This window comes from Camelus bactrianus, chromosome 5, assembly GCF_048773025.1.
Source record: "Camelus bactrianus isolate YW-2024 breed Bactrian camel chromosome 5, ASM4877302v1, whole genome shotgun sequence".
NCBI classification, from domain to species: Eukaryota; Metazoa; Chordata; class Mammalia; order Artiodactyla; family Camelidae; genus Camelus; species Camelus bactrianus.
This window is the reverse complement of record NC_133543.1, coordinates 57,663,362-57,677,064: the sequence shown is the minus strand read 5'-3', so window position 1 is coordinate 57,677,064 and position 13,703 is coordinate 57,663,362.

The following is a 13,703-nucleotide window of genomic DNA, read 5'->3' as shown; positions in this document are numbered from 1 at the left end:
TCCTGTTTTAATATTATCCTGGGGGAAGGGGTAGGTAATGGTGAGGGCAGTTTGAGGTGATTACTTTATACTTGAATCCCCTATTAATTGAAGTCCTTTTGGTGGTTTTATTAAACCAACTCCCTTGGATTTGGGCCAAGATTGATCCACCTCACACTGAAATCTTGTCTACAACATACTGTGTATATATTAGAAAAGGAATTGCTTTCATAGGGAAAAACTACTAGAATATAGAATTCTATAAGTATTTCTAGTATGAAAAATAAGCATTTGTTAAAGTAAGATTGGCCAATAACTTGATTGTGAATATTATTAGGTGAAAATGTACACTGAGTCCAAGTCCTTGTTCAAAAGTGAAATTTGCACATATTTGTGAAAATTAAACACATCATTACCAATGACTGGATACTTCAGTTCAAAACAGCAAAGGGCTAAAATGGCACTGTGCTAACAGGATCCAAGTAAGGTATGTAAGAAAGCATTTATTATTATTATTATTTTTTTTTTTTACAATCTGAGAGACATTTATTTAAGAAAAATGGTCAAGTCTTCGTAACAACAGTGAGTTTTATGGGGTTTTTTTCAGTTTTATTATGTAGAATTATTACAGTTCGACTGCACATACACATTATATTGCATGTAAATACATATAAATAGTATACTGCACATTTTTTTAGTTTTCAGATATGTACTAATTATTGTTTCTAGGAACAGATTAGATCTTTAGCTTTTTAAACTTATATAGTTATCAAAGGAATAAAGCCAACTACAAAATAAGACTCAACAGAATGCAGTAATCCAATCATAAAGGGCAGTCAAATGTCCTTTACACATATTCAAGAAATCAAAATAATAATTAGTTCATTTGTGTTCTTATTTTTTTTTAGATTCTTCATATAAATGATGTCATATGGCATTTTTCCTTCTCTTTCTGGTCCACTTCACTTTGAATGACAGTCTTCAGGTCCATCCATGTTGCTGCAAATGGCATTATTTTATTCTTTTTTATGGCTGAGTAGTGTTCCATTGTATATATGTACCACATCTTTATCCAGTCATCTGTTGATGGACATTTGGGTTGTTTCCATGTCTTGGCGATCGTAAATAGTGCTGCTATGAACATTGGGGTGCAGGTGTCTTTTTGAACTTTATTTTTCTCTGGATATATGCCCAGGAGTGGGATTGCTGGATCACGTGGTAAGTCTTATTTTCAGATTTTTAAGGAACCTTCATTCTGTCCTCCATAGTGGCAGCACCAATCTACATTCCCACCAACAGTGTAGGAGGGTTCCCTTTTCTCCACACCCTCTCCAGCATCTATCATTTGTAGACTTTTCAATACTGGCCATTCTGGCTGGTGTGAAGTGATATCTCATTGTAGTTTTGATCTGCATTTCTCTGACAATTAGCGATGCTGAGCATTTTTTCATGTGCCTATTGACCATTTGTATGTCTTCATTGGAGAATTGCTTGTTTAGGTCTTCTGCCCATTTTTGGATTGGGTTGCTCGTTTCTTTGATATTAAGGTGTATGAGCTGTTTGTATATTTTGGAAATTAGTCCCTTGTCAGTCACATCATTTGCTAATATTTTCTCCTATTCTGTAAGTTGTCTTCATTTTGTTGATGGTATCCTTAGCTGTGCAAAAGCTTTTCAGTTTAATTAGATTCCATTTGTTTATTTTTGCTTTTAATTCCAATTCTCCAGGAGCTGGTTCAAAAACTACATTGCTGTAACATATGTCCGCGAGAGTTCTGTCTGTTTTCCTCTAGGAGTTTCATAGTATCTGTTCTTACATTTAGATCTTTAATCCATTTTGAGTTTATTTTTGTATATGGTGTTAGGGAATTTTCTAATTTCAATCTTTTACAAGTAGCTATCCAGTTTTCCCAGCACCACTTATTAAAGAGACTGTCTTTTCTCCATTGTATATTCTTGCCTCCTTTGTCACAGATTAATTCACCATATGTGCATGGGTTTCTTTCTGGACTTACTATCCTGTTCCATTGAGCTATGTGTCTGTTTTTGTGCCAGTACCATACTGTTTTGATTACTGTAGCTTTGTAGTATAGTCTGAAGTCAGAAAGCATGATTCCAGCTCCCTTCTTCTTTTAGAAAGCATTTATTGCTGTTATTATTTTGTTTTCAATTATGTCAGTACAAGAGTCAAATGCTTAAGATAAAAGACACATGACTAAAGGTTTCACCAGCACTCAGGGCACCTGCTCTAAAAAGTATGTCCACAGAGTTTTGAGGAGCTTGTCAAGACTCACTAGGAAATTACTGGCTAGTTAGTATTTCTGTCTCTGCTGCATAAGGCCAGAGGTTATTCTGTGTAGATGCAATCTCTTGGTCCCATTTATTCCATATTTGCCAAAGCCATCTTCTATAATTTACACACTTCATATATGGAAAGGAGAATATATACTTTGGAGAATATAAGAATTTTAGTTCATCTTTAAGTCAGGAAATTATATATATATAATTATATATTATATATGTAACATATTATATATTATATATAATATTATACATAGAGAGAGAAACAGATGGTCATACCCTTACATTGTAAAGTAGAAGAAAGCTTCAAGAATTGAAGCTTTGAATCACAACAGAAACACATTGCTAAAAAAAATTCTGTTACAAGGAAATACCTCATACCCACATATGCCAAGGAGTGCCATTATTTTGTGTGTTTCCTAGAAAAAGTAGTTAAGGAGGCAATTTTTCCAAGTTTTTTATTGTTGTACTGATTCATTATGTTTAAACTGTTTCAACAAAGTGCCAAAGAACAATGGTGAGCTATATGTGATTTGGCCAAGATGCTGAAAGTAGTTATTAGCCCCCTTCAGATTCTAAGGAGGAATACCACTCAGCCATAAAAAAAGAATGAAATTTTGCTATTTGCAGCAACATGGATGGACTTGGAGGGCATTATGCTAAGTGAAATAATTAAGACAGAGGACAATAAATACTGTATGATACCACTTATATACGGAATCTAAAAAACACAACAAACTAGTGAATACAACAAAAAAAGAAGCAGACTCACAGATACAGAGACTAAACCAGTAGTTACCAGTGGGGAAGGGGAAGGAGTAGGGATGTAAGCTACTGGGTATAATATAGGCTCAAGGATGTATTATACAGCATGGAGAATATAGCCAATATTTTGTAACAGCTGTAAATGGAAAGTAAATTTTTAAAATTGTATAAAAATTTTAAAATACTTTAAATAAAGGAATTTTTTTAAAAAAAGAAACTAAAGAGACTTTTTCTGATAATGTACATGAGATTTATAATGAAATTATCAACAAAATTGTAAAATTATTCTGGAAGTAATTGCATGGAATATAAAATGGAAAATCATAAATGCATTCTTCTATAATATTTGTATATATGACTTAAATAGATTCTTTAAATGACATACTGGGTATTAACGATAAACATTGGAATGCATCTGCAACAATGAGCCCAGGGCTGGGCCTAGCTCATCTCTTGTATCGGAAACCTGGGGCTCACAGGTTAATATGACTTGTCCAAGAGTGACCTGTGGCCAAGCCAGGGTCAGAATCCAGGGCTTCTGGCTCAACTCCTGTGCTCTTTCCACTCAAGCCCATTCCACTCCTTAGATTTTTCTCCAAATTACTCTGACTCTATTGATGTTAAGCATTTCTTTTCCAGAGCCATGACTTTTACTACTTCCATAGCTGCTAATTATTTAATTGGTGGTTTAATAAGCTCTTCCCAAAGTACACACTTAGTGAGCACATTCCTGGGATGGCCCAAATTATCCTACAGTTTCCAAAAGTGTACTAGGGGGTGGTGCTTGAGGGGGCACCACACACTATTTGGCCCAGACTTAGCTGTGGCACAATCAGGGTTGGGCACAAGGATTACTGACCCACCTGTAGTTTCATCAGCCTTTTTTAAAAAAAATCACTTTTCATGATCCTTCTTCAAGTTGGTGATTCTTTTCTCCCCATCACAGTCTCTAGCCACCAGCCACAGCAAAACCAGCTGCGGGAAGGCATGTTTGGTCTTCAGGTGCAAAGGGCTGTGTGTGAGGTTCTTACCCAGAGATCGCTGCACTGGGCCAGGCCAGCTGCCTGTACGTACAGTGCGTTACCAGAGACTTCTGAGGTTCCACAAGGCTTTACCTTTACTTGCAAAGCCTACTTGCGCCAAGACCTTAAATGTTTACACTCTTCCACAAGATTGATTACTCACTTTAGCTTAGACCTTGGGGAGGAAAAATTAAAACAAGCTAAGAACAGGAGAACAGATTGAGTCCCTTATCTACCTACTTTTTCCCTTTTGTACTAATAATTCTCAGTCCTCACTCTACATCAGACTCTGCTGATAACCCAAATATAGAAATGCCTGGCCCTAACCCCTAAAGATTCTGCTTCAATGTATGGGGATGGGAGTGGAAGGGAGGGGCCAGTTTTTTAAAAGTTCTCCCAGGTGATTTTAATGTGTCACCAAGGTTGAGAAACCACCATTCTACACAAACACAGCAGTGACCACGTGGATGTTGCCGCCAGCCATGGGGGAGGGAACACAATCTGAGAATAAAATGACCCTGATGCCCAACCTAAAGAAATTATTAAACATGAATAAGTGAAAAAAAATCAGAGCATCTGAATTTCTTAAGGCATTCAGTCTCGGGTATTCTGATTTATTCATATAAAGCTTTTAAACCAGTGAAACCTCTTTTAAAAAAATTTTTTATATCGTGCATTCAAGAATTCTTAGGCTTTTACAGAAGGACTTTAAAAAATGCTGAAGTATCTAACACAAATGAATTTATTTACAAACCAGAAATAGACTCACAGACATAGAAAACAAACTATGATTACCAGAGGAAAAGGGAGTTGGAGGGAGGGATAAATTGGGAGTTTGAGATTAGCAGATACAAACTACTATATAAAAAAGAGATAGACAACAAAGCCCTAGTGTATAGCATGGGGAACTATATTAAATATCTTGTAATAACCTATAATGGAAAAGAATCTGGAAAAGAACATATATACAGATACGTATATGTATAATTGAATCACTTTGCTGTACACTTAAAAAATAATACAACGTAAATCAACTATATTTCAATTAAAAATATACTGAAGTATCTAGAAGCTATGAAATTTGATGGTAGAAACTTTTTAAAGAGGGCTTCCAGAATTTAAGAGTATTCTCATACTTTTTTCTTCAAAGACTTGTATCATTTACTGTCATTACTTTTTAGTTTATTATGCTTTCCCAAAGTCAAAAAGTAACTCCATATATAAGCATTCTTACAAATGCTTTTGATTGGCTTTGGATGCATCTAATTTGTTCCCCTAACACGGACTACATCTGGTCTCCCTATAAATATGAATTCCTCCAAACTTGACTCCCGTTCCATGTGTGTATTTATATATGAACATTCACCTTTTAAAATTTACATTGCAAATATAACAATATTTAATGGTTATGGTGATTTATAATCCAATATCCATCCCCTAGCCCTATTCCACCTCCACCCCCAGATGTTTGTCTAAAGTTATGGTTCTCAAACACTTGGTTGCATATTAGAATCACCTGCAGAACTTTTAAAACTCTCAATTCCCCAGTCTGCATCCCAGGATCTCTGGGGATGAGACCCAGGAATCAGTATTTTTCTCAGCTCTCAAAATGCTGCCAAGGTTGAGAACCACTGGTCTAAAGCCCATTGTCAGAATCCCCCTTTCTATAATTGACTTAGAAATAAGTATGTGAACCAGTCTTTACCAAGGCATGGGAAGTCTCTTGTAAGGCTGCTGAGAAAGCCTTCTTTACCTCTTAAAAGAAAAGATATAAGAAGGACTCTTTCTTTCTCTGTGTATTGTTGATCTGACCTGCTGCCACCATCTTATGACCATGACAGAAACCAGTCTAAGGGTGAAGGTGACTTTGAAGATATCAAAGAAAAAGAACTTGACTGTGATGAAATCTTTGAGCCATTGTATTATCTATCCTAGAGCCTGACCTGGGTCTCCGATACAGTGGAAAAAATAAATTATCTTATTGTTTAAACTTTATCTGAGCCAGATACCTCTATTACATGTGTCTCAAAGCACCCAGACCACAGTAACCATATTTAGGTCATATATTTTGCAAGTTGTCCAGGAGGTGACGAGTTTTTATGCATGTGCCCAACATGTTAGTCATCCAGTCTTCCTTGACATCCAGCACCAGTCCTTAGGTTCTAGTGACTAGGACAAGGTTAGTCGACCTTTGTAAAGACATTGCCTGGACGCTTGACTTCATTAGTGTTAACTGCTCAACCAGCCTTTTGAAATTGCTGCTACTGCTCGTGAGATTAGGTATGCCATCGTATTCCTGGGCTAGCATTCACTTATGTAGAAGCAAACGGAGAATTATTTTGCCCTACCCGAATGAACGGCTTATGTTTAAAGCTTGCTCACTGCTTCTTGGCAAAACCACAAGATAAACACCAATGCGTGTAGTGACTCATACCGAAAATACATTCTTTAATTTTAGAATTTCTTCTACATTTGTGTAAAACTGTTTCAGTAAAAGCACAATAATAATAGAAGAATAAAGATGAAGACGAAAACAACAGCAGTATTTACTCATGAACAGTGAACCTAAGCGTTAAAATGAGGCAACCTAATCTTTTCTCCAGTGAGAAATGCTAATCTCTGTGCTATACTATTTCAGCTTTGGCCCTTTCCAGTCATAAACCTGGTTATAGGAAAAGCTTCATAAAAAATAAATACTTTAGTTCTTGATAATCCCCCCAGCACTGTGTTCCACCTATCAGGCCCAACTTAATCTGAGTTGCTGGCTTACACCAGTTCTCTAGAAGAAAGACAAAAGAAATTCAAATTCAAACCGGATGGTCCATATCACGTTGGGGGATTGGGACAATTGATTTACTCACATAATCTCTTTAAACATCTACCAGGAGAGGTTCTAAGACAGAATTTATTGCCTCCTCCTGCCATCTTTGGTCCTACAAAGAGCAAAGCTGAATCTGTCTATGAAATCTGAAACTCCAGTCACTGATTTCCTGGCTGATGTCATTTCAAAGGCTCGGTGTAGCCCTGTGATAGCTGCAACGGAAATCTGCCTCTCTATGGGGTTTCCATCTGTTTGCCATTAGAAAGAACCCCTTTGGGGAGCCATGGTAAATGCAGAGCACCCACTCCTCTCCAGGGGTCCCAGACTCTTGCATTAGTGTTCCTAAAATCATCTGTTGTTAGTATTGAAGATGCCTAAATTTTCCCAGAATAAGTATATAGAATTACACTGCCATAACTTTTGTTTTCATTTATGTTTGGCTTATCATGGGCTATTTTGTAAAAATTTTCCAAATGATTCTGAAATTACTATGCAAATATTACCAAAATTAATATTCAGTCACTGACATGCTTTCCTTTGAGAGAAGAGTTTTCTGTATAACTTTCTGTTCTGTGCTTATTATAAAACAGCTTGCATTTGGAGCAACTCTTTCTGAGCTCCTTAGGTCCAAAGTTGCTTAAAAATATAAATATTTTGTGTCAAAAGGCTATTTATTCACTTCTCATTAAAGGTCAACAGAGATGATACAATAGGTTAAAGCAAAGAGAACAGATTATAATGACAAGAGATTTCAAAACTGATCTTTTTCAGATCAGCCTCAATACTGATAATCTGTTGTAAATAATGGAGGTTCACAGTGGTACAAAGTTATAACTAACTGGGAATTGAGTGTATTCATCCAGCAATAAATGCATAATGGTCCCCTTTATTCCTGAAGAGACAAAGCTTGAATTAATTCCACAGGAATGTTTAATAAGGGAAAAGACTTCATGAAGATCAACCTTTTTCTCATCTCCATTCTCCCCTACAGGTATTACAGCTTTCACAGTATCTGAACAAAAACAGACTCTCCATTATATTCCTTGAGGAATAATTTATTAAATGTGTTTTATAAACTGGACTTTCTGTGTTTATGTGCCATTTCCTCAGAGAAGGCTGACTATCAGGATGAAGTAGAAATAACATCACTTTTCAATATTCCTCAAGCCTCAAATCCTAGAAAAAGACAAGAATACAAAGGTCTTTTTATTCATTCTATCAAATACCAGTTTGTTTCAATATGGTTTCCTGGAGTTCAGCATCAAATGAGGCACGGTCCCCAGTGGGCCGTAGAGAGGGAAAGTTTTCCTCACCTCACTGGGGAAAAGGAAATGTGAATACTGAACCAGAAGACTGTGAAAGAATGGAAAGAGGATGAAGGAAGACTCAAGACAGAAGGTAAGGCACAGGGGAGACCAGGTAAAGAAAGGCAATAAACAACTTGCCTTTAATGGAAAGATGAAATTATGGCTACGATATTTACATGACCTACACATGAGGTATACTGACCTCAGTATTTTCTAAAGCATGGGAACTACACAACATAATTGAATGAGATGAATTTAGTTGGCACACAGAAGAACATAGTTTAATAGCCATGTAATCATCTTACTGCACGCATGTATACACACACGACACATCAAACCTGAAATTTCATGGATTCTATTGCACAAGACAAGGCTAAAATAAATAATGACTTGATTGAAAGGAAAACTTAAATGCTAAGACACACAGTACTTGGCTATGCAAAGAAGCACGTCAGCGGCTTGAATGACTAGAGATTAAGAAGCCTTGGTTTAGGCAAATGGAGCACAGAATTTCATCAGAGAACGTAAGAGAACCTTACACTTTGCTGAGCAAAAGTGGGATTTTGACCCGTTTTTGACTCAGTAAGTATGTGTCAAGGGCCTTCTATTTTCAGAAAGCTAACTTTACATTTTATAGAGATTTTTGCCACTTAATGTGAACATGTCCTCAGGAGAATGCTGCTGAACAAATTTATGAGAAAACAAATTTGAACTTTCCAGATCTCTGTTTCCTTATCTGAAAAGTTGAGGTTTTGGACTGGCTAGTTCATGTTTCCTTACAATTCTAATCTGCTCTGATCCTATAATTTTTCCCCCCATTTCTCACAAACCTAACAAGTTCTGATTTTCCGGTAGATGATGAATCCTACCAGTAGAGGGGGCCTCATTCTGTTTGAAAAGTCTTCTGAAAGGCTAAAGGGGTGGTTTTCTCCTAAGGAAAGAGGACACCCGTCCATTTGTCTGCTTAATTAACACCTTGTCACTTTTCTCTTGGTCATTTTAAAATGCAACCACTAGCCTAAGATCAGTCTGGCAGTGGATGTGCTGTCACAATTCAGTTTGAGAGCCAGTCTTCAACTTTCCAAGGCTCTGGTGAGCCAGTGGTCAAGACATTTTGCTAAAAGCTAAAATAATGTATGTTCAAATTGTTACCACATTTTTCATTATGTGTGTTCCGGGCCCACGAAGCAGGGGTCCAGTTGGGTTCATTTCAAGGTGGATTCAAAGTTTTAGAGCTGGAAGGATTTTTAAGAGCATCTGTTCCAACTCCCTCATATCACAAATGAAGAGTAGACAGTCAAAGAACTTATGTCCCACAGAAAGACACTAGTGTGGAAATAGTATCATTCAGCTTTTACTTTTAAAAAGTCATTGGCCGCCTGTTTAGTCCTGACCACCCCTCAGGGCTGTGTGGCAAGTTATTTAACATCTGGGCCTCAGTTTCCTTTTCTGAAAAATAAAGGCACAGGACCAATAACCACTAAGATCACTTCAGCTCTATTTTATTAGGCTCTCTGCCTCTAAATGATTATTGCTTTTTCTTCCATTACAGGCAATTCTAAGGCTTCTTGTTTGCTTTATTGTTCATTCATCTTCTTTAAGTTTATAAATGTGTTTTACCCTTATGAGTATAGAAAGGATTAAAATTCAACTACACCAAGACAAAAAGCTATAACTCCACTATGCATGCAACAGTCAAAAACATAACCCAGGACAGTAAGAGAACATGGAAAGGTGAAAGCAGCTGCAGTATGAAGGTTGTAAAATTATGGCTGCTTTGTCTTTTTTAAAAAACGTCTTAAAAACCATTGTGTAATGAACATAATTCAAGAGAATGAAAAAGTCACCCTAAAAGGCAAAGTGTAGGTTAACGAGTATGAAACCATGGCCAGGTAGAGATTTTAGGAACTGGAATGAAAGCAATCAGCAGACCCACAGCACTCACCCTCAAGCCCCCCACTTCTGGTGTACTTCAGCCTGGCAATAAAGCTCCCCATTTTTCAGGATATTAAATGTGAGTTCAGGGAAAGCCAGACATCATGTAATCACAGTTTGGAATTACAGTGTATATCTAATAAAAGCTCACAGAACTTGCCAAAAAAAAAAATTAGGATCATTTTAAGAGCTATGTGTTTGCTAAGAAGCAGGGAGGTGGGAAAGAAATCATGTGTAAGGGAAACCTTTTCACAGAACCAAGGCAGCTCCAGTCCAGGCATAGGTATTGGCAGATCGCTTAAAATAGGGACACCCCCACCCCACCCCCACCAACACACACACACAAAAGGAAAGCTCTTCTTTTAAGGAAAGGAAGGAAGAGCAACAGGGAGTCCATCTCTACTGCAGAGTAAAGACACCTTTGTTCATACTGGACCTTGGGGAGGTCCACCCCACCCTCTTCTCCTCCCGCTGACATTGCTGCTCTGGGGAGAGGACAAAGTTCCTTCTCTAACTGCTATGTACAATTAATGCAGAAGAGAATTCTGATGATGTATCCTGCACATTTGGATTAATCCTACTGGAGACCCAGGGCCAACTTCATGGGAGACTGTGCAGTCACACAGGGCTCTACACACAGAAGGGGCCCCGTGCTCAGTTTAAATCTCCGCTGTACTGTTTTGAAACTCTTAATAATTTATGAACAAAGGACCTCACATTTTCATTTTGCACTGGGTTTCGAAAATACATAGCTGCTTTGGGCTGGGCATTTTTGTGAGGCTGCTGAGATTACTGCAAGCATTTCTTACCTGGCCGCTCCACGGTTGGTCTTTTGAACACACTCAGCTGCGGCCAACTGTGTGTCAAGAGCTTGTGTCTACTAATGCTCCAGACGGCATCCTGTGGGCCTGTCCTGTAAAGAAGAGTCCTTTCTCGCCTTCTAAACTCCAGGTCGGAGCCTGTGTTTGTTCATATACTGGCTAGCTTGCTTTTTGTCTCCTCCCGAAATGCCCCGCGTCTCATGCTCTTTATACCATGGTTGCTCTAAGAATGCACCACCCTCTTAGAACCAACGTGAAAAGCAGGTGAGCCCTTCTTAAAACGCTGCCTGGGGCAAAGGTTAGTGTGCCCTCCTGCAGCTGGGACGCTCCACCTTGGCCTGAATCAGGCCTGCGTGTGGCAAACCTCAAAGAGGCCCTAGCGTTCTACTTCATCTTGCTCAAAACTCTGCTGACCCTTAACACTCATCTTCTGCACGTCACAGTCTGAAATACAATTCATCTGTAACTCTGGATTATTTTGACTGTCCAAACCCATAGGCTACAGCAAAAACTGGCAACCTTCCACCTCATCCTTACAAAAGGCCCTGAGGAGGTAGGGAATGGCCCTTGGGTAAAGCATCTTCCTTAATATTCCAGTAACGTTCTTCTTCCCACCCCTAGTCCACTCACCCCAGGGCAGAGCAGAAAGGAAACCAGACACTGTTCTGCACAAAAGTGGGGCTCATTGCCCCAAGGGAAGAGGAGGAGAGGGAGGAAAGTGGGAGAGAAAGGGGCCTTGCAAATGGGGAAATACTTCTCAATATCAATTTAGACTGTATCATCCCTGAAAATTACTGTGGCCATTGGGTAAGACTAGCAGACACAACATAAAGGGTAAAGGAATGAGCATGCTTGTAGCCCTCCACCGTGGTAGAAATTATTTAAAATGAACCTGACCAGCTGACTTCAGGTCTACTACCCTTCTCCAAGCAACAAGGAACCCTCCTCTCTGACTGCTTTTTGAGCTTTACACAGCAAGGGCCATCACTAACCTTTTTTGCTGAAGCCCCAGGTGGTTTCTGCAGACCAGATGACTGGGAATGGATGGGGGTGGAGTTTTCCCAAGAGAAATGGGTTTGCACCTCAGGGCTGATGAGCCAGCAGGGACCCACGTTGGGAGTGGGAACCCACAAGGGGTCTTCTTCCTGTGAGAAGGCCTGTATCTCTAAAGCAGCCCCTTTGAGGTTCAGGACAAATTCCAAATTAGCTCAAGTCCTGACTTTTCCTCTGCTATGTATGTAGTCCTTTCCAAAGCCATGTAGCTTTGAAAAACTCAAGGACAGGGTATCGGTCTCTGGTCCAAGGGAGAGCTATCACCTTATTAAGTGGATCAGGACTCAGAGGGCTCTCCTTCTTAGTCAGTGAGAGTTACCTGCTCTCTGAAAGAGGAAAGGGCTAAGATTGGACACTCCAGTAACCAATGAAGCTGGGCCATTGTCACAGCCTAGTAGGGAACCTGCACTGCTTCTGTTCTCCTTCCGTGAACAGAAGGGGCATTTTCCAACAAATTGCCATCAGTTTCTAAAACATTGCTGACAAAGATGGCCTTAACATGTCCCTCAGCTTGACTAAACTTTGGATAGGTGTCTTCCTGACTCTGGGCCCTGACCTCCCTTTTCCTAGCACATTTTCTTTAGAAAACTTGTGATTATACTTTTTCTGCTCCTTCAAGATATATGTAAATCTTTTTAAAAAAAGTCTCTTGACAGTTGGACAACCCAGAAAGCTATTTTTCAAGGACCTGGGAGCCACCTCTTTGAAATATAGTCATCAGAGGAGATAGCACTGCCATCTTTCAGTTCTGGTAGGAGAATAAGAGCCTAAAGTTGGTGGGCAACTCACTGAAGGTTACAAGACTACCTCTCATTGTAAAGACATGAGAAGTTACTTCCCCTTGGCCCATGATCTTCCTCTCACCCCCAATGCTTTGTTTCAACGGAGCTGATTTCAGATTGAGTTTTGGCCTCATTCCCCTATCACAATATCCTTGAATAAAGTCCCCCTCACGTGCTGAACTTTTGTCCAGGTCAATTCTTGCTTTGACACTCACAGTGTAAAACAGTCAAAAAAAAATATGTTGTGTTCCTATAAACTCCAACTGCTTTGCAGCATGAAAAGATCAGTGACCAAACTGCATGAAGCAGAGCACGTCCCTGGGAGACCCTGCGAGCGCACATCAGGGTCAAAGCTGACACAGGGAGGAGAGGTGTCACCACTCTTCATGACTGGGATACCATCAGGGAGGAGGCAAGGGCGGGCTGGCTGGCGCTGTGTTGCTGCTGCCCAAAATACAGCCTTACGGGATTTAACGAAGCCTGAGAGAGCACTCACTCCCCACTAGGCACTGCTCTAAGCACTTTTCTAATATTAATCGTTCACCACTTAAAATAATCCATGAAGCAGATTTTTATTAGTATCCTCATATGTCCAGGTAAAGGCACACCTCTGACACCACCAAAAGCTTAAGTAAATGTGCTCAAGCTCACACTGCTGGTAAGCATGGAGCCCTGGCATTCTGGCTCCAGCACCTGTGGACTACTGCCAGATTCTGCAGCAATACCAAAGAGCACAGACTCCTAGGGCCCAGTCACAGGCCCAGTGAGTCCTGAGCTGGCCATCAGATACATGTTAGTAAAGTGTTCGAGTGTCTGCCAGAGAGCGAAGCCCTATTTCAGAACTCAAGCAGCCCAGGAGGGGCCACCACCGCATCTGCCCATGATGTCCTCTATTCCACAGCGCAGGGCTCTTCTGTA